The 26,364-nt window shown below is 46.2% G+C and overlaps 1 protein-coding gene across 1 annotated transcript in view; it reads right to left on the bottom strand.

The window, feature by feature from the left end:
• The window catches only part of LOC109903938 (T-lymphoma invasion and metastasis-inducing protein 2-like), a 114,221-nt gene extending 88,908 nt beyond the window's left edge, over positions 1-25,313 (bottom strand). Inside the window, exon 1 of the mRNA XM_020500961.2 lies at positions 25,027-25,313. The gene's annotated coding sequence lies outside the window, so the exon portion shown is untranslated. The remainder of the gene's footprint in view (positions 1-25,026) is intronic.
• Between the last annotated feature and the right edge of the window lie 1,051 nt (positions 25,314-26,364).

Here is a 26,364-nt window from a genome sequence, read left to right as displayed (position 1 = left end):
GTATAATCACCATAGTAGGACCAACCCGGCTTGCCCTCTCGTCCTACACTGAGAAAGTGAGTGAGGGTTAAGGAAATTAGGGAGTGATTCACGGTTTCTCTCTATCCAAACTGTCATAAAGAACCAAGAGAGAGCAGTATAGATGCCGATGCACGTGTCTTCTGGTGATGCTTTTGCCATCTTAATTCAGACTTCCCAGGTCAGTGTGCTCCAGGAGACAGGACCTAGTAAACGGTAGACATTTTCATTTTGGGGATTGTGTAATGGCAGTTCATGGAAAAGCCGTCAAATTAATTTCACACCTCATCTCATTGATATCCAAGATGGCGTAGCAGTAAGTCGTCCTGTCGTGTCGTGTCCCTGTATATTTTGTTTATATTTTGTTTATTTTTCGTTTTTTACATATCTTTCGTTTTTTTTACATATTTTTCGTTTTTTACATAGCTATCCCTTTAAAAACATTTTGCTAAACCTAAGCTTCCAAATACGCTGGATCTTCACAACTAGCTATCTAGCTAAACCGCAACCCCGGATGATTACCCCTGGCTAGCGTTTCCACCCACTTAGCTTGAAGCTAGCCCGGCCTGCGCTACCACCGTAGCATACTCCTGAGCTACAATACCCGGGCCCACGACCGGTCTATCGATGTCACCGCATGAAGAGGAATAAACAGACTCACCCCATCGCGACGTCCCCCAAAGGCTAACTCTCTAGCCCTCGCTATCTCCCTGCTTGCTAATTCGGCCTGCTAACTGCTAGCTTGTCCAGCTCCGGTCCGCTAACTGCTACCTTGTCTAGTCCGGGCCTACAAACTGTTAGCTTGTTAGCACAGGCCTGCTAACCGCCTGAATCGCCGCGTCCCAAACGCCCACCGGACCCATATTTACTTTCTATCTCTTTTGACTTTTAATTTGTTTATACCTTCCGGAAACCTGCCTCACCCAATGTGATACGGAATCGCTATTATTTTTTATTTATTTTTAGAACACACTCAAGAACCTCCAGAAGCTAACCAGCTAACTAGCTACAAGCTATTTAGTCATTGTTCGTTTTTTTTTACCTGGATAACACTCGCCAGTCCAGCTTCCCTTCCCCATCCACCGCTGCCCCCTGGACACTGATCTCTTGGCTACATAGCTGATGCACACTGGACTGTCCATAAATCACGGTACTCCATTCTGCTTGTTTGTTTTATCTGTTGGCCCCGTTGCCTAGTCTACGCCATTTTACCTGCTGTTGTTGTGCTAGCTGATTAGCTGTTGTCTCACCTACTGTTTTAGCTAGCTTTCCCAATTCAACACCTGTGATTACTGTATGCCTCGCTGTATGTCTCTCTCAAATGTCAATATGCCTTGTATACTGTTGTTCAGGTTAGTTATCATTGTTTTAGTTCACAATGGAGCCCCTAGTTCCACTCTTCATACCCCTGATAACTCCTTTGTCCCACCTCCCACACATGCGGTGACCTCACCCATTACTACCAGCATGTCCAGAGATACAACCTCTCTCATCATCACCCAGTGCCTGGGCTTACCTCCGCTGTACCCGCACCCCACCATACCCCTGTCTGCGCATTATGCCCTGAATATATTCTACCATGCCCAGAAACCTGCTCCTCTTATTCTCTGTCCCCAACGCTCTAGGCGACCAGTTTTGATAGCCTTTAGCCGCACCCTCATACTACTCCTTCTCTGTTCCGCGGGTGATGTGGAGGTAAACCCAGGCCCTGCATGTCCCCAGGCACCCTCATTTGTTGACTTCTGTGTTCGAAAAAGCCTTGGTTTCATGCATGTCAACATCAGAAGCCTCCTCCCTAAGTTTGTCTTACTCACTGCTTTAGCACACTCTGCTAACCCTGATGTCCTTGCTGTGTCTGAATCCTGGCTCAGGAAGGCCACCAAAAATTCAGAGATTTCCATACCCAACTATAACATCTTCCGTCAAGATAGAACTGCCAAAGGGGGAGGAGTTGCAGTTTACTGCAGAGATGGCCTGCAAAGTAATGTCATACTTTCCAGGTCCATACCCAAACAGTTCGAACGACTAATTTTGAAAATTACTCTCTCCAGAAATAAGTCTCTCACGGTTGCCGCCTGCTACCGACCCCCCTCAGCTCCCAGCTGTGCCCTGGACACCATTTGTGAATTGATCGCCCCCCATCTAGCTTCAGAGTTTGTTCTGTTAGGTGACCTAAACTGGGATATGCTTAACACCCCGCCAGTCCTACAATCTAAGCTAGATGCCCTCAATCTCACACAAATCATCAAGGAACCCACCAGGTACAACCCTAACTCGGTAAACAAGGGCACCCTCATAGACGTCATCCTGACCAACTGGCCCTCCAAATACACCTCCGCTGTCTTCAACCAGGATCTCAGCGATCACTGCCTCATTGCCTGTATCCGCTACGGAGCCGCAGTCAAACGACCACCCCTCATCACTGTCAAACGCTCCCTAAAACACTTCTGTGAGCAGGCCTTTCTAATCGACCTGGCCCGGGTATCCTGGAAGGACATTGACCTCATCCCGTCAGTTGAGGATGCCTGGTCATTCTTTAAAAGTAACTTCCTCACCATTTTAGATAAGCATGCTCCGTTCAAAAAATGCAGAACTAAGAACAGATACAGCCCTTGGTTCACCCCAGACCTGACTGCCCTCGACCAGCACAAAAACATCCTGTGGCGGACTGCAATAGCATCGAATAGTCCCCGTGATATGCAACTGTTCAGGGAAGTCCGGAACCAATACACGCAGTCAGTCAGGAAAGCTAAGGCCAGCTTCTTCAGGCAGAAGTTTGCATCCTGTAGCTCCAACTCCAAAAAGTTCTGGGACACTGTGAAGTCCATGGAGAACAAGAGCACCTCCTCCCAGCTGCCCACTGCACTGAGGCTAGGTAACACGGTCACCACTGATAAATCCATGATTATCGAAAACTTCAATAAGCATTTCTCAACGGCTGGCCATGCCTTCCGCCTGGCTACTTCAACCTCGGCCAACAGCTCCGCCCCCCCCCCGCAGCTCCTCGCCCAAGCCTCTCCAGGTTCTCCTTTACCCAAATCCAGATAGCAGATGTTCTGAAAGAGCTGCAAAACCTGGACCCGTACAAATCAGCTGGGCTTGACAATCTGGACCCTCTATTTCTGAAACTATCTGCCACCATTGTCGCAACCCCTATTACCAGCCTGTTCAACCTCTCTTTCATCTCGTCTGAGATCCCCAAAGATTGGAAAGCTGCCGCAGTCATCCCCCTCTTCAAAGGGGGAGACACCCTGGACCCAAACTGTTACAGACCTATATCCATCCTGCCCTGCCTATCTAAGGTCTTCGAAAGCCAAGTCAACAAACAGGTCACTGACCATCTCGAATCCCACCGTACCTTCTCCGCTGTGCAATCTGGTTTCCGAGCCGGTCATGGGTGCACCTCAGCCACACTCAAGGTACTAAACGACATCATAACCGCCATCGATAAAAGACAGTACTGTGCAGCCGTCTTCATCGACCTTGCCAAGGCTTTCGACTCTGTCAATCACCATATTCTTATCGGCAGACTCAGTAGCCTCGGTTTTTCGGATGACTGCCTTGCCTGGTTCACCAATTACTTTGCAGACAGAGTTCAGTGTGTCAAATCGGAGGGCATGCTGTCCGGTCCTCTGGCGGTCTCTATGGGGGTGCCACAGGGTTCAATTCTCGGGCCGACTCTTTTCTCTGTGTATATCAATGATGTTGCTCTTGCTGCGGGCGATTCCCTGATCCACCTCTACGCAGACGACACCATTCTATATACTTTCGGCCCGTCTTTGGACACTGTGCTATCTAACCTCCAAACAAGCTTCAATGCCATACAACACTCCTTCCGTGGCCTCCAACTGCTCTTAAACGCTAGTAAAACCAAATGTATGCTTTTCAACCGGTCGCTGCCTGCACCTGCATGCCCGACTAGCATCACCACCCTGGATGGTTCCGACCTAGAATATGTGGACGTCTATAAGTACCTAGGTGTCTGGCTAGACTGCAAACTCTCCTTCCAGACTCATATCAAACATCTCCAATCGAAAATCAAATCAAGAGTCGGCTTTCTATTCCGCAACAAAGCCTCCTTCACTCAAGCCGCCAAGCTTACCCTAGTAAAACTGACTATCCTACCGATCCTCGACTTCGGCGATGTCATCTACAAAATGGCTTCCAACACTCTACTCAGCAAACTGGATGCAGTCTATCACAGTGCCATCCGTTTTGTCACTAAAGCACCTTATACTACCCACCACTGCGACTTGTATGCTCTAGTCGGCTGGCCCTCGCTACATATTCGTCGCCAGACCCACTGGCTCCAGGTCATCTACAAGTCTATGCTAGGTAAAGCTCCGCCTTATCTCAGCTCACTGGTCACGATGGCAACACCCATCCGTAGCACGCGCTCCAGCAGGTGTATCTCACTGATCATCCCTAAAGCCAACACCTCATTTGGCCGCCTTTCGTTCCAGTACTCTGCTGCCTGTGACTGGAACGAATTGCAAAAATCGCTGAAGTTGGAGACTTTTATCTCCCTCACCAACTTCAAACATCAGCTATCTGAGCAGCTAACCGATCGCTGCAGCTGTACATAGTCTATTGGTAAATAGCCCACCCTTTTCACCTACCTCATCCCCGTACTGTTTTTATTTATTTACTTTTCTGCTCTTCTGCACACCAATATCTCTACCTGTACATGACCATCTGATCTTTTATCACTCCAGTGTTAATCTGCAAAATTGTAATTATTTGCCTACCTCCTCATGCCTTTTGCACACATTGTATATAGACCCCCCCTTCGTTTTCTACTGTGTTATTGACTTGTTAATTGTTAATTGTTTACTCCATGTGTAACTCTTTGTTGTATGCTCACACTGCTATGCTTTATCTTGGCCAGGTCGCAGTTGCAAATGAGAACTTGTTCTCAACTAGCCTACCTGGTTAAATAAAGGTGAAAAAAACAAAAAAAACAAAAAACAAATCTCAGCCCCATTGATAATGTCTAAACCTCCCTACAATAAACTATCGGCTGACACTGAACCCCATGGGAGAGAGAGAGAAAACAGAGAGAGAGGCATTAACTCAGCATGCTAATAACCCAGTGTCTCTCCCCAACACTGTGACAGATGCATTCTGGTAGCTGGGCGCCATTTGTAATCTGATGCCATTGATTATACAGCTCGTGGGGGGATTTGAGTAGCAACACCCAGCGGGATTGAAATATTCACAACAAAGACTGTTGATGGAAATTACAGCTTTGGAGGGAGGTAGGATGGGAAGATGTGGGAGAGGGAGGGAGAGAGAGAGTACGAGAGAGAGCGAGAGAACAAGAGAGAAAGTGAAGGTGGAATTCAGACCCCATGATGTCAATGATCCAGGGTCAGAGTTTAGAGGTCAGGTCTCTTGTTCTTGTCTAAACTGAACTACCTCCCTCCTGTCTCTGGCCATGTTGGTCTGGCTCTCCTCCTGAGAGGAGGATGTCGTCTGTGGGCTAAGCTTGGTGTCCGTCCGTCTGTCTGCTAGCACCAGGAAGACAAGTGGAGACCGATGGATCTCAGCACATCCTGACACTAAAGCTCTCTAATGTGGACAAAGCAACTTAAAACCCAGGCAATTTTACACTATGAATACATTTGGGATGAACAAAGCACAACCACTAAGAATCATCACATCACTTTCTCGGTGCCATGTTGTGAGAACTCTATATTACCTCCCTGACTTCTCCTACTGTCTGTTAGCTCTCCTCAGTTATACCAAAGTGGAAGCAGTAAGCCCAGATCGACAGCCTGATCAACCTCCTTTGTCAAGTCCCCTGTCAGATCAGGCCCCAGTGGAAGGAGTCTACAAAGAGCTGCGTGTCAGAGATGCTCTCGCCCCAGAACTACTTCAAGGCAGCCTGTTTGTTTTCCTCCCCACTGACAGAGACGGTACTAGACCCGAAGTCGGAGCTGGGAGTAAACAGCACATCTACTGCCATGTTCAGTGGAGAGAGAGCCCTATGATCCGCCCAGGAGTGTCACTATCCATTTAGCATGGCTTCTGTCAGCAGTGTGTGTGTGTGTGTGTTTAGCAGAGAAAGGGAATGCTGCTTGCATAGAAAATACACACCTTCAAAGTTGCAATCAATCAACTTGATTGATCAAAAACAAGTGTATGTGTGTGTGTAACGCGTGTGTGAAAAGTTTAACCCCCAAGACAACCTTACTCTGTCCATTAGGCAGCTTAATGAGGACTGAAGCTGATGGAATGCTGATGTGCACCTGCCATTCTCCTGCTGTGGGGAAGATGACACCCTCAGACACTCAGAAGAGAAGCTGTGACATGTTTAACTCTCATAGTCCGAGCTGGAAAAGACACACCTCAATCTCATTATCTCTGTGGGAGAACCTATTATGTATCAATCGTTCAATGTCTGCAGCAGGAGTATTGGACTATATTAAATGTGAACAGTTCCCTGGTCTCTTGTATTAGTCTGACCACTGGCAATTGGGGGGGGGGGGGGGGGGGGGGGGGGGGGGGCGACGGCGACACGACATCCCTCCCATGAGATAGCAGTGAAGCCACAGGCTCCATGGTCTAGGCCTGAGGGCTCTGATTGCCAGAGAGCCAGATAAGAGGCTAGAGGGGCCCAGGGAAACATTTCTCCACCCAGCACTGTGGGGCTAGCCCAGGAAGACACAGCACGGCTGCCAAACACGCCAGTTTCCTCCTCTACGGGGAAGATGGGAGCTACAGAGGCTGTAGCAGATGCTCACATCCGTGAGATCAGCTTTCCTTCAAATCCTCAAGGTCAACTCTTCAAACCCAAACAGCCGTATCTCCAGCCCACACCGCCATCCCCACCCCTACAATATAACACATTGGGCACGTGAGTCGTGCTGGCGGGGTGTCTAAACTGTTCTCTGGTCTTTCAATTGAATCAGGTTTACTGGGTGTCCGGTGTATGCTGCGGGATGATCGGCCTCTTCGCCTGGTGTGAGAGAGACCATTAATACAGTCAGCTCTCTGCTCACTCACTCATTACCATGGTGGTGTTAGACTACTGCAGTACACCGACTAGGAGACTACAGAGCTACGGTGAGCCATCAGACACGTTGCCCAGAGGAGAACAAAACAGGTCAGGGAGACGCACTGGGGGTAGAGGTCAATGTAGTCACTGGAGGATTCACAGACAATGAGAGATTCTGGACTTGTCTGGATTCACAAAGAGAGGATGATAAAACACACACACACACAATTAATATTGTGGTCACCATCCTATGATTATGAACATATGCGAAACAATCAATTCAATTGATTGGCGGCTTGAAAGACAATTGTTAAGAGTGCTTCAGGCTTCAGCTAGTGTAAGTCCTAAAGAAACTGCAGTCCTCCTCGTTTATCTGGGCTAGTAAGGCAGACCACCAAGCCTTTGTCCCAGCAGAGAGCCACGTGCATCTGCTTCACTGGCTGGTAATGCTGCAGGGAAGTGCAAAGACTGTACATTCAGATGTTGTGCGCTCGCTTGTGTCTGTGTGCGCGTGGCCCCAACTCATCCATCACTGCCAGAGAAATTAGTCACCCCCTCCCCTTTACATTCTCGCGGAGATCCGACGCCAGGGAGTTGCCCTCGTTGCCTTCCCCACAATATCTATTATACGACTGGGACACACGAGCAGATTGTGAATAATTTAATTTAATGAATAAAAATGGGAATTGATAAATATATGAATGACAATGAAAAGTAGAGCAAAGGCAACGAAAGGGTCAATGTCAGAGACCCTTCCATGTCCGCACTACGCGGTCTCGATGGCACTTGTGTAGCTCTGACCGTGGCCTGCCTGGGAGTCGCCCGGTCTGCTGTGGCTGTTCCACACGCATGTAATGGAACACAATTTAGGTTCTCTCAGAGGAGAGGGCAGGGATCTAACTAGATGGCTAGCGGTGTTCTGACAGGGTCTACATCAGAACCGTGTAAACAAAAGGCCAGAGACAACCCTTTACAACATAAACCATCCATCAGGACTAATTTAAGCTGTTTAGAGACCCCGACATGCTGCGCCTGGTCTACACCACTTCTGGAGTACACAAACAAACAGACACACATAAATAGCCTACACACACACGCTAAATGAGTAGACGCCATGGTTAAAGTGATCCGATGTAAACAGAACTCTATACCACCCAGGAGAGAGACAAAGGTCACGGGCTACTTTGCTTCATTGATGGTGTTTAACTGTCCTCGTTTAACACGCATTTTTGTATACCTCGCTTATCGTTATTGTGGTCGGCACAGGGATAAATGAGAACTTAATTCGTACAACTCCCGAGAACAAAGGCAGGTCTAATCCTGCTGCGAACAGAACGGAAGCATACAGCAGGTTTGTCAGTTGCGCTTCTCGGAACCTAAGTCCTTATTTGTGACATAAGCTCAGCTACAGTGGAGATTTCCGCCTGTGTCATTAAAAAGAGGTCTCCACATACCAAGCTTATACTATATTGCGGTTCAAAGTCCAGTGTACCTGGTAGATGAATAGATACAGGCTGGACTATAGACATAGGTTAGGAATGTGATCCACTCTGCCTGATCATGCTAAAGGCGTGGAATGCGTGATGGCCAGGAGCCAGCCTCAGTCCATCTGTCCACACGCTTCAGAGAGCTGAGCTGACTGAGGAATTCTGCTGACCACACCGGAACGTCTCTCTGGAGAGGTTACCCTGCCTGCAAAACAACTCTCTCCACATGCCAACAGAGGGACACTGACTCACAGCAATTCTGTGTTATGGAGAATTTTCCAGAATAGTTCAACGAATTCCTTCACGTTCGCAATCCATTGACAAGCTGATGACTTTGATACCAGATGGGAGGACCAGGACTACGATTCCCTCATTGCCATCTCATTATCTGTAATCAGTCGGATTGGACTTTACCTCATTCCACCTGGTCATAAACGCACAGCTGTGAGGGGCTATTCCATCCAGGTTGTGGGAGCTCTGCTCTGGGGAGCCCCTGGTTGTATTGATATACAGAAGGCTGGTTGGTAACAGTCTGAGAAAAGGAGGCCACGCTGGACCATCCCACAGAGGAGTGCTCAGCTCAGCCCCACGAGCAGAACAGCTTGACCACTTGCAGAGCTATACAGCAGATGCTCCACGTCCAACCAGCAAAACAGATTTCTTACAAGAACTGTGTCAGGGCCAGCCTACAAGCTATACACACTGGTGCTTATGCAATGTTATTTACTTTCGCTGTGTGTGTGTGTCCGCCTGTGCAGTTTTCCTCAGGCCTCTTCTACTCAATTGGAAACACATTTTGTCTCCTCTGTGTTTCATTTGGCAGAAATGTCATAAAACCAATCCAAAGAGCAGGGCTAAAATGATTCACTGTTGAATAATTATCACTTCCAATGTCGACTTATGTGTATTTATTAAAATATATAGACCCCCTCAACCTATAACCCAAAACAACTGCTATACGGCAAACCAGCAATGGGATCGACTTAGGGGCTGAAAAGGACAAACACAGGCAAACAAACACTGACACTAAAGAACACTTACACCAGTTTCTCTGAGTCTGGGACAAGGCAAGTGTCGGCTGATTAGATTTAAACCACAGTCAAACACAAGTCTTTCATACTCTCAACAGAACCTATCACTTCAAAAAAAGGGCAACAATGCAGCTGACGTAGCGGACGCAGGACCAGACTGGCACTTCGGCTAGGGGGTAAGCACTAGCAGCTGTGCCACATGTGCAGCCTTTTACTGACGTGATTGAATTAAAGCCGATGCCATCCCATTATTAACCCAGCCATGAAGAGCCCAAAGAATGTCAATGAGACCCACGCTCGTTAGGCAGCCATGCAAGGCCTCTGACGAGGAAACACACGCTAATATCACCACGAGGTTGAATACTATGACACAGCGGTGCTTAGGGAACATTTAGAGGACAGCTAAAATCATAAGGCAAGTCAAATATACTAATTTATAGAAATGAACTAATCGGATGTCGTAGTACTGTGCTCTGGCAGATGCTCTGGCAGTCTGGCCTGTCTGTGGCATGTAGAGCACACTGGTAATGGTCAGGCAGATGCTCTAGCAGTCTGGCCTGTCTGTGGCATGTAGAGCACGCTGGTAATGGTCAGGCAGATGCTCTGGCAGTCTGGCCTGTCTGTGGCATGTAGAGCACGCTGGTAATGGTCAGGCAGATGCTCTGGCAGGATGGCCTGTCTGTGGCATGTAGAGCACGCTGGTAATGGTCAGGCAGATGCTCTGGCAGTCTGGCCTGTCTGTGGCATGTAGAGCACGCTGGTAATGGTCAGGCAGATGCTTCAGCCCTGGAGGTCAGAGGGGTCAAGCTGATCCTTCATAAGAGGACAAGGGGGGTCTTTATTCTGCGCCTTCATTCCTTAATCTGGCGTGGGTGGGATACAGAACACTTTCTGTTTGGCTCCTCACAGGTGGGCAGATCGAGAGAGCAACTGGTCCGTCACTAACCAGAGAGAAAGAAAGAGACAGACCCTCTCTCTCTCTCTCTCTCTAGCTCCAGGTTATCTGCCCCTAGACTAGCCTATAGCGTGTTCTGTCATCCAGCCTCGGACTCATCGACTGCTAAGAGGGAGTTGATTAATGACAGGAAAATGCAGGAAATAAGGGAATTTGACATCACTGGAAAGCATACACACGGCCAAACATCAGCCAGGACAGCAGTATAGTCCAACTCTGCAAGCTCTAATAGACAGTCAGACACACACTGTGGTATGCCTACAATATCTAAAGTACACACTGCCTGCATTTATAAGTTTCTCTATGTTGATGAATGTGTGTGGTTGTCTGATGCAAGGCATGTTGAGTGAGCGAGCTCCTACTGTGGAAGTGTAGCATAGAAAAGTAGTGTGTGACTGTGTTATAAATATGTAAGCACAGTTGTAGCAGATCTAAAAGCCCAGACACTTGGCAGGGAGGGGGGTTAGCTGTGAGAAGCCTGTGGGACTACAGGATAGCATAATTAGCAGAAACAGGCAGGCCTGGCATTAAACCATCCTCCAACGGATGAAGAAGAACTCTCATGGACTTTCTCATCGCCATGTCAGATATAGCTCCCAAGTGGCACTGCATCGCAGTGCTAGAGGCATCACTACAGATCCTGGTTCGATCCCGGGCTGTATCACAAACGGCCGTGATCGGGGGTCCCATAGAGCGGCGCACAATTGGCCCGGCGCCGTCCGGGTTAGGCCGGGGTAGGCCATCATTGTAAATAAGAATTTGTTCTTAACTGACTTGTCTAGTTAAATAAAAGTTCAATAAAATAAAACATTTATAAAAATAGCCGCCTGGTGTATAATACATACTCTGAGTGCATTAAAATGGCTTCTCCGACTATCTTAGACCAGGAGGTTCTCCATTAACAGCATTCTCTCACATCAAAGCTCCATTAGATGAAGGTAATAATGAAGGCGATAGAGAGAGCGGGAGAATGACGGCAGTAGAACAGACAAACCAGAGAGAAAGTCATAACATTCCAGGAATCTATAATGTTTGCTTTGGACCGAGGCTACAGCTAAGGAAACCCTAGTTCCTGGCTTTTCACTACACTGTTATTATCAGTAAATGGACATGGATATGAAACTATTTACTGTAAAATATCATTGTTAGTATGAAAAAGAACCACAAGTTTCCAGTGAGGCTGACCTCTCCACGCGAGCAGCTAACCACAGAGCCTGCTGCTTTTCCTCCAGTGTCCTGCCCAGCCCGCCTGCTTCTACTGAAAACACACAGCCAGCCTAAATTAGCCCTCGGGAGTCAGACTATCGGCTACAGAATGACTTAGAGGGACAAAAATAATACCTCATGGAATCATTCCATCATAATAAGATTCTGTGCTTGCCAGTAATAAACATTAGATATCAGATAAAACGGGCAAATCTGTACAAATGAAAATCTGTCTGCTAACTCCGCATTACAGAGACTACTGAAGCCCAAGCTAAGATTGACAGAAACAAGCCAATGCCAAAACATATTAGGCTATATTCACTTAAATGAAGACTTGCCACACCTAGTACTGTCAGACATCCATGTCTCCTCTCCCAGACAGTTCCAGCTGACATCAGGCTTATGAGTCGCCTGATAGGGTGTGTTCCATTAATCACTGATCTCATCCAACTGTGAATAAATGATTTTACACAGCCAGCAGTTGAGTCACACGCATTACAATGTGAGGATGAGATGAGCACTTAACTAGTAAACATTAGGGCTGGGAATTGCCAGGGACCTCACGATACGATACTATCACTATACTTTGGTGCCGATAATATATGCATCGCAATTCACGATTCTATATGTACTGTGATTTGATATTGTGATTTTATTGCGATTGGATGTTGCAAAATATATTGCTCACCATACGTCTGCTGCAGAGGGACAAGAAAGAGCTTAGACCAGTCATGGAAATAAAATCGCTGAAAACAAAATTGGCTCCCTATTTAAAAAGATGAGAACAAGCTATGAAGGCAGGTACAGCCAACTAGAGTTAAAATAATACTCTGATATTGTCAAAATGATATGTCATCAAAAATAATGTCCCGATACATAACTGTATCAATTTCGTCCCGCATCTCTAGCAAACAGTCTGCTGTTCATTCACAAACACATCTGGGACGGCACTGCAATTGAGTAATCTTTATTGGTAAAAGACATGTTCTGAGGTAACGAAACACACACAAGATCACAAAATGGAAGAACTCAGAAACACACAGAATGAAGGACGTTTTTAAGCATAGTTGGCAATGGAGTTTCCATTGAGAAACGCAGGATTGAGGAGACGTTCCGTCGACATAGGGGATGTCCATGGTAACCCATAGGGTTTTACACACAGTTCCTATTATTCAGTTGGGTGGAGTGCAGTTAGACGCAGTGCCACATAACACAACATGTGCTACTGCTACCGCCCCACACACTCATCTCTACCACTTCTGAAGAGAGGGTTTCTCTCACCAGAAGAAAAAACACACATGGTCACACACTTCTCCAATGGCCAGCAGTTGCTTAACTGCACACAGGATATGCCAAAAAAAAAAAAATCATTCGCCTGTGACTCAGTCCTTCCTTTCCCCAAGAGAGCCAGGCTAAACTGAAGGCACTGTGCCCTCGCACATTCCCCCCCCCGTCCAGGCCGGCCCATCTGGAGCTGCCAACAAAGGGCCTGTTGAGTGTGGACCAAACCACGAGGGACTGTGAGAGATGACCCGCAGCCACTAATCCTAAAGGGCAGCAGAGTGTCAGGCCTGGGCAGAGAGAGGGGTATTACATCACAAATGCATGGACACTTCCAACTAACTGCAAGCTTCTCAGAGAGTGGCGAGCATTCTGCTCTTAAAGGGACAGTGGCTGGACTGAGGAGTGTAGGACAGTCCATAAAGGAGCTTCTCAGAAAGAGGCGAGCATTCTGCTCTTAAAGGGGCAGTGGCTGGACTGAGGAGTGGAGGACAGTCCATAAAGGAGCTTCTCAGAAAGAGGCGAGCATTCTGCTCTTAAAAGGGGCAGTGGCTGGACTGAGGAGTGGAGGACAGTCCATAAAGGAGCTTCTCAGAAAGAGGCGAGCATTCTGCTCTTAAAGGGACAGTGGCTGGACTGAGGAGTGGAGGACAGTCCATAAAGGAGCTTCTCAGAAAGAGGCGAGCATTCTGCTCTTAAAGGGGCAGTGGCTGGACTGAGGAGTGGAGGACAGTCCATAAAGGAGCTTCTCAGAGAGAGGTGAGCATTCTGCTCTTAAAGGGACAGTGGCTGGACCGAGGAGTGGAGGACAGTCCATAAAGGAGCTTCTCAGAGAGAGGTGAGCATTCTGCTCTTAAAGGGACAGTGGCTGGACCGAGGAGTGGAGGACAGTCCATAAAGGAGGCGGTCTCTTTCTTTGCTCTCATACCTTTAACAACTTTCGGATTGAGTGGCTACAGATTAGGAGCCACCGTCTCAAATGACAGCTGAATGTCGACAGACAGGAATAGCCCGTCATATACTGCACTGTGCTACTATACACCTGTTATGTACTGTTAATGTCTACTCAACGATGGTTGTTCATCTTTACTGTACTGTTATGGGAAGGACGGTTCAGTGATCATCACAGGCCTCATATCTAAATGAAAAGGGCACAAAGCAGAGCCTCCTTAAATAGTGACCCGGGAGTGAACCCTCTCTGGCTAGACAACTAAAATGTTAAAATATGTCATTTTAGAAAATGGAAGCGCTTGGCTGTCCGCGATAACATCATTTGAGGGTATGAGATTCATTAATATTGCACCAACGGCTGGGTCAGTCACAATCAAGGTAGGTCTAACACCCAGGGTCAACATGACCCTCCACTGCTGGACACCAACAGAAGGGGGGGACGAGACCGACGATGACACCCCGTTGATTCTGTTGATCTGGAACACAAATCACTTGAGATACAAGAGCCATCGATTACATGAGAACAATTCCTGCGGTGGCTGAAATGAAGTGGAACACTATGAGCATGTGAACTGTGTGCATTGCAGAGTGCAGACTGAAACATATTCTGTGTCACACAGTAGCACTACGAACATAATCAAGAGGAGAAACAAAACATCTGTCTCCACTCCTCCAGACCACCTTGTCCTGTCTCAGCTCAGCTGGTACGGACTCATTCATTCCTGGAAAGGAACTAACTAAATGTTCCCACTTCGCACCTGTAACTGCTGAGAAAATAAACCCAGCCGAGGGTCGAGCGGGGTGGGTCGATCAGGCTGGTATGGGATGTATAGAGACCATGAGCCAACCCGCTATGTCCTGCTAGCCAGGAAACAGTGATATAGTCAAACCGTCTTATGTAACGATTCTAGAAAAGGCCAGCCTTGGGCCTTGGCACAGACAGTGCATGCTGGGGTGTTCTGGCCTGGGTGGACTGTGTTGAGAAAAAGAGGATGGGGCGAGTCTCGTGACATCTGGAGGGCACAGACAGACACACCCACACAAACAGCTCCCGTTTCCCACGAATGCCTCTCGACATTTCTGACAGGACGTTGCGTTTGTAAGCCAAAGCAAATCTAAACCAGCCATCTACGCAATCATTGCACCTGAAGCTCCTCCGATGCCAAACAGGCTCCCCTACAGCGGCTGAGCTTCAGGCCAAACCAGGTATAAAGACAGTATCTCTCCAGGAAACATGACTTTGATACATTTTGCTTCTTCATTCAATTCTAATTGAGCTAATTCAGTGTTTGGATTTCAGGGTTGCTGATGACCGAGAGCAATCAAGGCCTTCGCTGTTTACATTGGTCTGATGCCAAATGACTGAATGACAAAGTCTGAGACTGGGGGTGGAAGGAGCTCTCACTCCTGCATCAAACTAAGCTGCTAATGTGAGAGAGTGAGAACGGCGTTAATGAGGCTGAAAATGCATCTCACATTCCACACAAGTGCTGCTGCAGCCAAGTTCTCAGCCAGTCTCCACAGATCTTCATTTCTCCAAAAATCCAGAACCCTTGAGCCGGAGACTCGCGCAGGCTGTTCTGCGTGGTAGGTGACTGACAAAAGAAAATCAAGTGTTTATCATCAACCCACATCAGTAGCCTTTACACGTGACAGTTTACTGTGGTCTGTTTTGTTAGTAGAGGTGTCGGCTGCTCTTAGCCCTGATGGTGGAGATAAGAGGGTGAGTCGGTGGAGATCGGTCATCAGAGCCTCACTGATGAGCAGGTAGAAAGAGACTGCATCATCCGCATCCATTACATAGAACAATACATAGCGCCTAACGGAGCCCTTCAGCCAATAGCGTCCCAGCTGTGCTGTGTTTACTCTTCCAATAGAGGTAGATGGTCACTGGGGCCTGGTGGCTACTGGAGGGTTCGGCTAGCTCAATCACAATTACCATTGTTGTGCTTGACTGGTAAAGTAGGTTAGGAAACAGGGATGGGGGTGCACTATGGCAACTACCAACTGCCTTTCTTCCTCCCGTCTGAACTAGTGTTCATATGTTTAGATATTCCCTGACACACACACACACACACGGACCTGGCAATGACAAGTATATGCATGCAGCGGGTATCACACCTGTGTTAGTGTCTGTGCTGCTCATTATCTGTATTTACACCCCTTGCTGTTACCCGTGGTCCTCAGTACAATAACCCTACATCACTGATACCATGTGGAGCTGACAATACAGGGGCTCAGCCAGAACTGCAGCTTGTGCAGCAACCTGAAGTCCCGTTGCGGAGGTAGAGCTTTTACCAAAAAGTACACCTTATCTCACACATACTGCTGTTATGTTAGCTGCCACTCCATAGCTGAAGTCTATAGCCTTGGCTTGGGATTGAGGTTTCAGGTGATCTACCACATTATGACAGGTAATGGATGTGAGGGCACATAGATGAGCATTTGTGATCATCTGTAAATGTAAAGAGTCCTGCTGCAGGATAGAGGACAGGCAGGTATTGAAGTAATCCTGAGCTTCGATGAGCTTAGGACCCGACACGGACATCTCCACTCCGTGACAAGACTCGGGAACCGTCCATCTTCTGCACCATGAGGCTTAACCTTGCGAGCTCACTTGGCACGTCGCTTAAAACCCTCTACTTCATTCGATCTTCGTTTCCCCAGGCAAGAAGCCCACTTCAATTTGAACGAACACATTAAAATATCCTCAAAGGCTTCAATCTGTAGCCATTTAGGGGTGTCAACCTGGACATGAATAAGCCATGGACTATTCAGCTGGACATCAGTCCCGCTAACCAACAATAAGCTTGTGTAGTAGAGGATCAAATACTGGGACAGATTGCTACAGACATACTTGGGGAAATCTTTCATTGTAGTCATGTCTCAACGGTCTGACCAATGAACAAAATGAAATGAATAGAACCCTAGGCCCAGGGCATCTGGCGCGCAAGGCCTTTCGCAGAAGTGATTTTAGGAAACAACAGGGCCGTTTCACAGACGGATATTAAGCCTACCCCTCGAGTGAAAAGCACTTTTAAATCTTAAATTGAAGATCGAAATCTTACAAGAGAGACTTGATTTGAAAGGGCTTTTCAGGCCAGAAGTCGGCTTAAATCTGGGTCCGGACGTCCGCCCCTATGAGTGAGCCAATGACAAACTATGGTTTGGTGTCCTGTGTCCTTTTAGCGATGGGAGGGAGCCAACGGGACAGGAAGTGGTGGTCGTGCCAGTCATTTGCCTGTCAGTATGGTAGCCAGGCCGGTGGTGAAGTCCCTGCCAGGACACTGTTGACACCAGCCTGAACTCACCTGCTTATAATAGCTCTACTCCACACACAGCTGCCCAAACTACATGCACATCACTCTTCTCCCATTGCCTCAAAGGCCAAATATAATTCCAGCCACAGGGGCAAAAAACTGCAATACAGATGCCATTATGCTTTTCCATGGTAGCCAAGCAGCTCAAGTAAGTCAGTACAGTGGTCCAATCGTGTAACAGTTGAAATGGCCTTGAATAGACCATCAACAATAGTGGAGCAGAAAAACAGGGTTGTTTTCCATTGTGTCAGAGTCAGGAGAGGGAGCTTCTGTGGTTCCCCTAACAGTGCCTCTACCTACAGACAGTAAAAGGCCGTGTGGAACGTGACAATAAGCACAGATATTACCAACGCCTGATAAGTCCCAGCCAAACACCCTTATATGGAGAGAAATGTGCAGAGGGAAGACATGAAACATTTGTGCTTCTCTGAGAGTTGCTAGCACTTCAGAATTAACGATGGGCAGTCGCAGCACACAGCCTTCCAAATGGCTTATGGGGAGGAGAACAACCATGCATCAAGATGTCTAGCTTGACATGGACCTAAAACACAAACTGTTGGAAGTCCATAGCTCCTTTCCCTTTGGCTAAATAGGTTCAGTCTAACAGATTATACAAACATGAGCACACTATGTATTAGGAAATAACTTGAGTAAAATGCTTGTTTTAATTATCTTATTGTTCCATAATGTGTCAACACTGATTAAGTGAATTAACTTGAGCGATGAGTTGCAGATGCCTCGAGACCATATGTGCCACCCAGCGAGAGGGTAACATTACATCCACACTTTAGAGCCTCTTTGAACTACACGACTTGGACCGACAAACTAGGTCCAGGAGATACTTGTGTAGTGTAAAAAGACATAGCTAGACTCAAATCTCTCTTTAAGAGATGTCTCGCACACTACTCTGGGAAATATCCACACATTTGTGAATCGTTGCATTAGTCATGTGTGCAACATGTGCAGTATGGTTTAGATGAGAAGCTCCTGTATAATTTGAATTGCTATTCTTGTGTTTGTCTATATACTGAGAAACACTACATGTCCAAAATAATGTGGACACCTGCTCATCGCTCATTACAAAATCATGGGCATTAATATGGAGTTTACACTTTACAGTTGGCACTATGCATAGGGGCAGGCAGCGTTCTCCTGGCATCCGCCAAACACAGATTCATCCGTCAGACTGCCAGATGGTGAAAAGTGATGAATCACTCAAGAGACTACTCCAGAGTCCAATGGCGGCGAGCTTTACACCCCTCCAGCCATCGCTTGGCATTGCGCATCTTAGGCTTGTGTGCGGCTGCTCGGCCATGGAAACCCATTTCATGAAGCTCCCGACGAACAGTTCTTGTGCTGACGTTGCTTCCAGAGGCCTTTGGAAGTCAATATTTTTTTTACATGCTACGATTTTTACATGCTACACGCTTCAGCAGTCCTGTTCTGTGAGCTTGTGTGGCTTACCACTTCGAGGCTGAGCCGTTGTTGCTCTTAGGTGTTTTCACTTCACAATAACAGCACTTACATTTGACTGAGGCTGGTCTAGCAGGGCCAAAATTTGACTAACTGACTTGTTGGAAAGGTGGCATCCTATAACGGTGCCAAGTTGAAAGTCACGGAGCTCTTTAGCCATTTACCGCCAATGTTTGTCTATGCAGATTGCATGGCTGTGTGCTCGATTTTATACACCGGTCAGCAGCAGGTGTGGCTGAAATAGTAATTTGAAGAGGTGTCCACATACCTTTGTATATAGTGTATTTATGATATGCTAATAACTGCACACACATGAAGCAGGAATGTGGCTTTGCTCACACCACAGTCAAGGCTAGTATAAACAGAAAAGTAGGGTCTCCCGGGTGGCGCAGAGGTCTAGGGCACTGCATCGCAGTGCTAGCTGTGCCACCAGAGACTCGGGGTTCCCACCCAGGCTCTGTCGCAGCCGGCCGCGACCGGGAAGTCTGTGGGGTGATGCACAATTGGCCTAGCGTCGTCCGGGTTAGGGAGGGTTTGGCCCAACGACTCCTGTGGCGGGCCCGGCGCAGTCCACGCTAACCAAGGTGGGCAGGTGCACGGTGTTTCCTCCGACACATTGGTGCGGCTGGCTTCCGGGTTGGATGCGCACTGTGTTAAGAAGCAGTGCGGCTTGGTTGGGTTGTGTTGGGATGCATGGCTTTCGACCTTCGTCTCTCACGAGCACGTACGGGAGTTGTCGCGATGAGACAAGATAGTAATTACTAACAACTGGTTCCTACGAAATTGAGGAGAAAGGGGGGTAAAAAAATCTCATCAAATAATAATAATAAAATAAACAGAAAAGTATAACTGATGTTGAAGAGAGATAGATCTCACTAGACATATTTTACTCATGTAAATCCACCTTTACTCCTTTGTCACTAGCAAACAAAAGTCAGCAAATGGTAGGGGCAGATGCGAGGGGAACACATCCCATTCTTGAAAGGTCACATCAAGAGCGCGAAAATAACACAATCATATGGTTTGGTATGTTTCCATAAAGAAAATCAAGGAACTCTGTCCATATCAATTCTGACTGCAGACCCTATTTGGGCAGTACAAATAGAATGCAATGTTCCTTGTGGTCACACATTTCTCTGCTGTAAAAAAAAAGATGATCCGCATGCCTGGGTCTTTGTGGTTTTGTCTCTAACCCTACAGTGGTGTTAAAGCCCTCTGAAAGAGTTGGCCCCTCATGACAATAACAACAATTATGTGAATGAGCATGTGCTGTGTAAAGAACGTCAGGAAGGGGAGTAGAGTAGAGTTGTCTGCTGAAATATAAACCCCTTCAAGTATACAATCAAGAAACATTTTTGGATAACAGTGAAACTGCACTCCATTTCTGGACAATGTTCCTTGGACAGACATTAACGCAAGCTTCACAACTTCTAAATAAGCATTGAGGTCCCTTCTGTAGTTGAACTTAAATGCATCTTTGTGTGCGTGAGGGTGCAAACTCAATGAGCAAATGTTCAGTGCCAGCCAGGTGAGTTCTCTACCGTGGCAAACAGTACCAATGCTGCTTCTCAACTAACACCAGTGTTACGGCGTCCGCGTGCTTCCCAGCCGAAACTATTTGGAAAAACAGCTTGTGCATATATTATGACAACATTTTGTGACGTTTTTTTTTCGTTTTGGACTTCGGCAAGGGGTTTTGCAGCTGTTCGGGCACAATTCTTTTTCTTGCAATTGTGTTTCCATTGATAGGGCTGACAATGTGGACGAGCAGTGGAAGAGCAGAAACAACATCTGCATAATCACAACGTACCAGTGGCTTGGCTTGGGCCCCAAGAGAAAGCAGATCTGCAGGAGCCATGGCTCACTGAGACACGGGTGCCAGCCCACGTAGAGGGAAACAGAAACGTCTGAGCCTTTTGGGTAAAACACTGAGGTAAAATCCTGTATGGAATGCGCCACAAGGACTCATAACTCCACAGGAGACTTCAGACAGACAAACACCAGTAATAAGCAGAGTCTCCCAGTAAAACATTAGGCTGTGGTTTAATGAAACCCCTTCTCTAGGCAGCAGCATGTAGCACTGAGGGTGTGTGACAGTCAAACGGACACCAGGTTGCTGGGTTGCCATGACAGAGAGCCCACTGCGCCAAAAGGCATGCCTGGCCCATCCTCCAGTCCCTGCTTTCTGCTCCCTGGGTGTGTTTGCTCTCGCCAGCCCTGCACTACAGGGTTCCAGGGGCCCTTTTGTTGCCTCTCTGTGGCCCCGGAGCACCTCGACAGGGCGACAGCCACCATCCCAGTTCTCCAACATCAAAGACAGAGGGTAAAGGCGGGTAAACAGAGGGTAAAGGCGTCCGCAGGCTTCCCAGCCGAAACGGTTTGGGAGAGTTTGTGCAAATATTATGAGGACATTTTGTGTCGTTTTGGACTTCAGTAAGGGTTTCTTCGGCTGTCCAGGCACACACAAAAAGCCAAGCCGACGTCGGTAGCTGAAGTCTTCGCACCTTCGTCTGTGATTGGTCAAACGTAGGGATTAATAATTAAAGTCTTTGTGTTGTTTCATTGAGAAATACTGCACCAGACATCTTAGATATATTTAAACTTGCACGACTAAGACCTCCTATGCAAAATTACTATTACCGCTTTTTTCTTGTTTTTCCAAGCGTAAGTCTTTTAAAAGAGTGTATACGAGCACACTTGTTCGATTCTCCTAGCCGAGTCCGGCTAGTCACCAGCCGAACTGAAGCATGCTGACGCCTTAAAATCAACCCAAACAACTCACCGAGGAAGGGAGCAGGCAGGCCCACTGAGGTTTACGGTCACGCTGGGCTCATTTCTGGCCACATAAATCAGCTAAACAAAAACGGAAACAATAAACACCCTCTCAGACTAATGTCAGCTACGTGTTGAACATCCCCAGGCCTTTCATAGTCACAGGTTGATGCATTTGCACTGATCTATTGGGGCTTTGTTATGCATAGCAGAATGCCCAGTGCTTGACTTGGATTTAAAATCGGTGCCGGTACTCATTGTGGGTGGCGGTACCGTTTTTAGTGAGGTGCAGGAACACCACATAACTTCTGAGCTAATATCCTTTAAGAGGTGCAGGAACTCAAGCCTTAGAAAAATTGAGGTATCAGCACTAACAGTAGTTATTTTAGCTGTTCTTGTCATAATATGGACTTGGTCTTTTACAAAATAGGGCTATATTCTGTATACCACCCCTACATTGTCACAACACAACCGATTAGCTCAAAACGCATTAAGGAAAGAAATTCCACAAATTAACATTTAACAAGCAACACCTGTTATTTGAAATGCATTCCAGCTGACTGCTGACGAACTTGTGAAGCTGGTTGAGAGAATGCCAAGAGAGTGCAAAGCTGTCATCAAGGCAACGGGCGTCTACTTTGAAGAAACTCAAATATAATTTCATTTGTTAAACACTTTGTTTGGTTACTACATGATTCCATGTATTTCATAGTTTTTATGTCTTCACAATTATTCCACAACAAAGAAAATAGCAAAAAAATTAAGAAAAAACCTGGAATGAGTAGGTGTGTCCAAACTTTTGTGAGCTCCTGCCCAAGGAAAGCACTGAGAACGCCATTGCACGGAGCCTAATTATTTCAATGCAGTGAGTGTGTGCTTTTTTAAATGTAGATAGAACTGACTATGGGCTCCTCAGGTGGCATTTGATCATTATGAAGGCCTACAGCAAAGCATCCACTTAGCAGCAGCAGGATTGTGTTATAATGTTTGAGTCACATAAGAACACAGCATAAGCCATGGCAACATGCTGTAATTTCCTGCAATTCTACACATCTTCAGAAAGTATTCAGACCCTGTGACCTTTTCCACATTTTGTTACGTTACAGCCTTATTCTAAAATGCATTAAATAAGAACATTTCCTCAGCAATCTACACACAATACCCCATAATGACAAAGCGAAAACAGGTTATTAGAATTAAATATCTTATTTACATAGGTATTCAGACCCTTTGCTATGAGACTTGAAATTGAGCTCCGGAGCATCCTGTTTCCATTGGTCTTCCTTAAAGTGTTTCTACAACTCCATTGGAGTCCACCTGTGGTAAATTAAATTGATTGGACATGATTTGGAAAGAAGCCCACCTGTCTATATAAAGGTCCCACAGTTGACAGTGCATGTCAGAGTAAAAACCAAGCCATGAGGTCGAAGTAATTATCCGTAGAGCTCCGAGACAGGATTGTGTAGAGGCACAAATCTTGGGAAGGGTAGCAAATCATTTTTGCAGTATTGAAGGTCCCCAAGAACACAGTGGCCTCCATTCTTAGATAGAAGAAGTTTGGAACCACCAAGACTCTTCCTAGAGCTGGCCCACCTGAGTAATCGGGGGAGACGGGCCGTCAGGGAGGTGACCAAGAACCCGATGGTCACTGACAGAGCTCTAGAGTTCCTCTGTGGAGATGAGAGAACCTTCCAGAAGGACAACCATCTCTGCAGCACTCCACCAATCAGGCTTTTATGGTTGAGTGGCCAGGCGGAAGCTACTCCTCAGTAAAAGGCACATGACAGCCCGCTTGCAGTTTGCCAAATGGCACCTAAAGATTCTCTGTTCTGTTGAAACCAAGATTGAGCTCTTTGGCCTGAATGCGAAGTGTCACGTCTGGAGGAAACCTGGCACCATCCTTACAGTGAAGCATGGTGGTGGCAGCATCATGCTGTGGGGATATTTTTCAGCGGCAGGGACTGGGAGACTAGTCAGGATCGAGGGAAAGATGAACAGAGCAAAGTAGAGAGAGATCCTTGATGAAAACCTGTTCCAGGACAACGACCCTAAGCACACAGCCAAGACACCGTAGTAGTAACTTCAGGACAAGTCTCAAATGTACTTGAATTGCCCAGTCAGAGTCCTGAATTGAACTTCTCTGGATCGAACATCTCTGGAGAGACCTGAAAATTGCTGTGCAGCAACACTCCCCATCCAACTTGACAGAGCCTGAGAGGATCTACAGAGAAGAATGGAAGAAACTCCCCAAATACAGGTGTGCCAAGCTTGTAGCGTCATACCCAAGAAGACGAGGCTGTAATCGCTGCCAAAGGTGCTTCAACAAAGTACTGAGTAAAGGGTCTGAATAATTATGCAAATGTAATATTTACTTCTTTTTTTTTTTATTATAAATTTGCAGACATTTCTAAACCTGTTTTTGCTTTGTCATTTGTCATGGGGTATTGTGGAGATTGATGAAGGGGAAAAAAACTCATACATTTCAGAATAAGGCTGTGACCTAACAAAATGTCAATAGGTCTGAATACTTTCCAAAGGCACTGTAACAAATTTTCTCTCAGCCCCATGTCAAAATGTGTAGAATTTCAGGAAATTAGCTTTAAACTGCAATTTTCCTATCAGCCCCATGACAAAATGTATAAAACTGCAGAAAACTAGCTTTAAAACTCTAAGAGTATCTCTGTCCATAGCAACAACAACAAATTTGCAGGAAATTAGCTTTAAAAAAAATCTAAAATGTCTCTGCGGCCAGGATGATGGCCTGGTTTGGTCAGAGACTGCCATTATTTCAATGCAGTTAGTGTGTTTTGCTACAGCCGCAATAACATCTGCTAAATATATATATGTTACCAATAAAATGTGATTTGATTAACTATGTCCCCAGCTAACTTTGCCACCACTGCTATAAATTATTATTATTATTATTTTTAAACACATTGAAGTTTGTCATAGGAAAAAAACTATATATCCATCTAGGAATAATTTGGTATAGACCCTTAAGTGACTCAAATGATGCATTCTAAACCACACAAGCCAAATGATGAATGGGAAGAAAGCAAATATAGAGACTGTCTCGGACACATCACCAGTGATTCAACGTTTAGTTCAATGAGAGCGACCAAACGGGTCAAGAGGAAAGTACACTGAGGAAGGACTCTTGCACACACATCTACGCAATCTTGTGAGAGAGATCACCACCACATTACGTTTAAAATAGTCCCTTTCAGGTTCACTTGGTGAGCAGCTAGTCTACAGCTGGTAGCTAATGCACAAGTATAACGCTTTATTGTTTGGGTACTGCTGCAACAGCTATAATTGGCACAATTACAATGGCAGTACTTTGGTTTCCATAAAAGTTTAGAAATATTTTCTAAAATTCATTTATTAAAACTGCAACTCAAAGAAACGCAGTTCAACGAAATATTAGCCTATCGTGTGTTTACTGTGGACGATGTGGAGACGCGCACGCTTGCCTAAATGAAAGAAGTCGCTTCTTTTTACAATAGTAAAATAAGTTCGTTGTTCAACTTACCGGTTTACAATATTGTCAGAGAAGACTGTTCTTAACTCCCGTTGAATAGTGTTCCGTATTTTGCGTAAACTCATAAACAATGGCTACACTTAGTGGTCTATGTCATTTGTCTGATAACACCAGCGCTGTCTCCGGGTCTCACCCACCGTGGTCCCATGCTTTCCAACGCAGTGTTCTCTAGGTTACGAGTCACTGCCAACGCCGAGATAGTGGACTCCTCCCAGATGTGGAGGGACTTCACCACGCCTCTAGCTGACGGACACCAGACTTGACTAGACTACCAAGCGAAGTCATGGAGCAAATGCACAATTACATGGAAACGCATGCATCTCTACTTTTATTCATGGTCTGGTTTGAATGTTTTAGTTTTTTTAAAAACTGAAAGTACTTGTCGTAGTAATAAAGGCTACTTTACAGCGGTCTATAGACCCTAATCAGAATCCAGCAGACTGCAGCCTGAACATATTTTCCATATCCTTTTTACAGCTGTGTCTTGTCTGTCACGAAACATTTGTGTGATCAATAGATAAGCACACCAAAAGGAAACAGGTTTTGTTCACGACAAAGAAGATAGATAAGATATGTTATGTGACTGTGACTCAGGTAAACTGCATAGTGGGCCTACAGCAGCAGAGCACGGTAGTAAATGCTTGTCAGATAACACTACCAGAGGGACAGGTATTGCTGGTATCCCATGCTCATAAACATGATCTGGCCTTGTGTTTCATGATCTGCTGTGAGCCACATGACTGCCACCAAACACACATCTATGGTTGGTTTGCCTCCCCCCTCGCAGCCACAAGTACTGTAATCTGCACATCATATTTACAGCAGCTATTGAGGGCTGAATGGAGATGTTTATCTGTGGCTGGTCTATTGTTCTGGCAGATACTGTATAGCTCTGCCCTTTAATGTAGGACCATCATCATTCTGCACACAGCTGCCAGGGGGGGGGGGGGGGATTTACATGACTATACAAAATGCTCTCTGGCTAATAAACTAACTAGATAATGTTATTCATATGATATGATTATGCCTGTCAAAGAAATCCAAAAGGATTACAATATGTTAACGTGATAAATTGCTAAAAGGTTATATCTGAATACATACAATAAAAAAAAATGTAGTTCTGTTATTCGGAGTAATACACTCACTATATAATTTGGCTCAAATAGGACCAATTTTCTTTAATACAGTCATAGAAATCTTGATGTATATATGACAGATAATGGATGTTATAATAAGTTAAACATATATGCAGCAATTGATGTGACACAGATCCCCATATGTGTAGTGTCCTGTAATCCGTTCCATTCTGGACAGTGACATGCAGAGCCT

Source organism: Oncorhynchus kisutch, linkage group LG14 (assembly GCF_002021735.2).
Source record: "Oncorhynchus kisutch isolate 150728-3 linkage group LG14, Okis_V2, whole genome shotgun sequence".
Classification (NCBI taxonomy): domain Eukaryota; kingdom Metazoa; phylum Chordata; class Actinopteri; order Salmoniformes; family Salmonidae; genus Oncorhynchus; species Oncorhynchus kisutch.
This window is presented reverse-complemented; position numbering and strand designations above follow the sequence as displayed.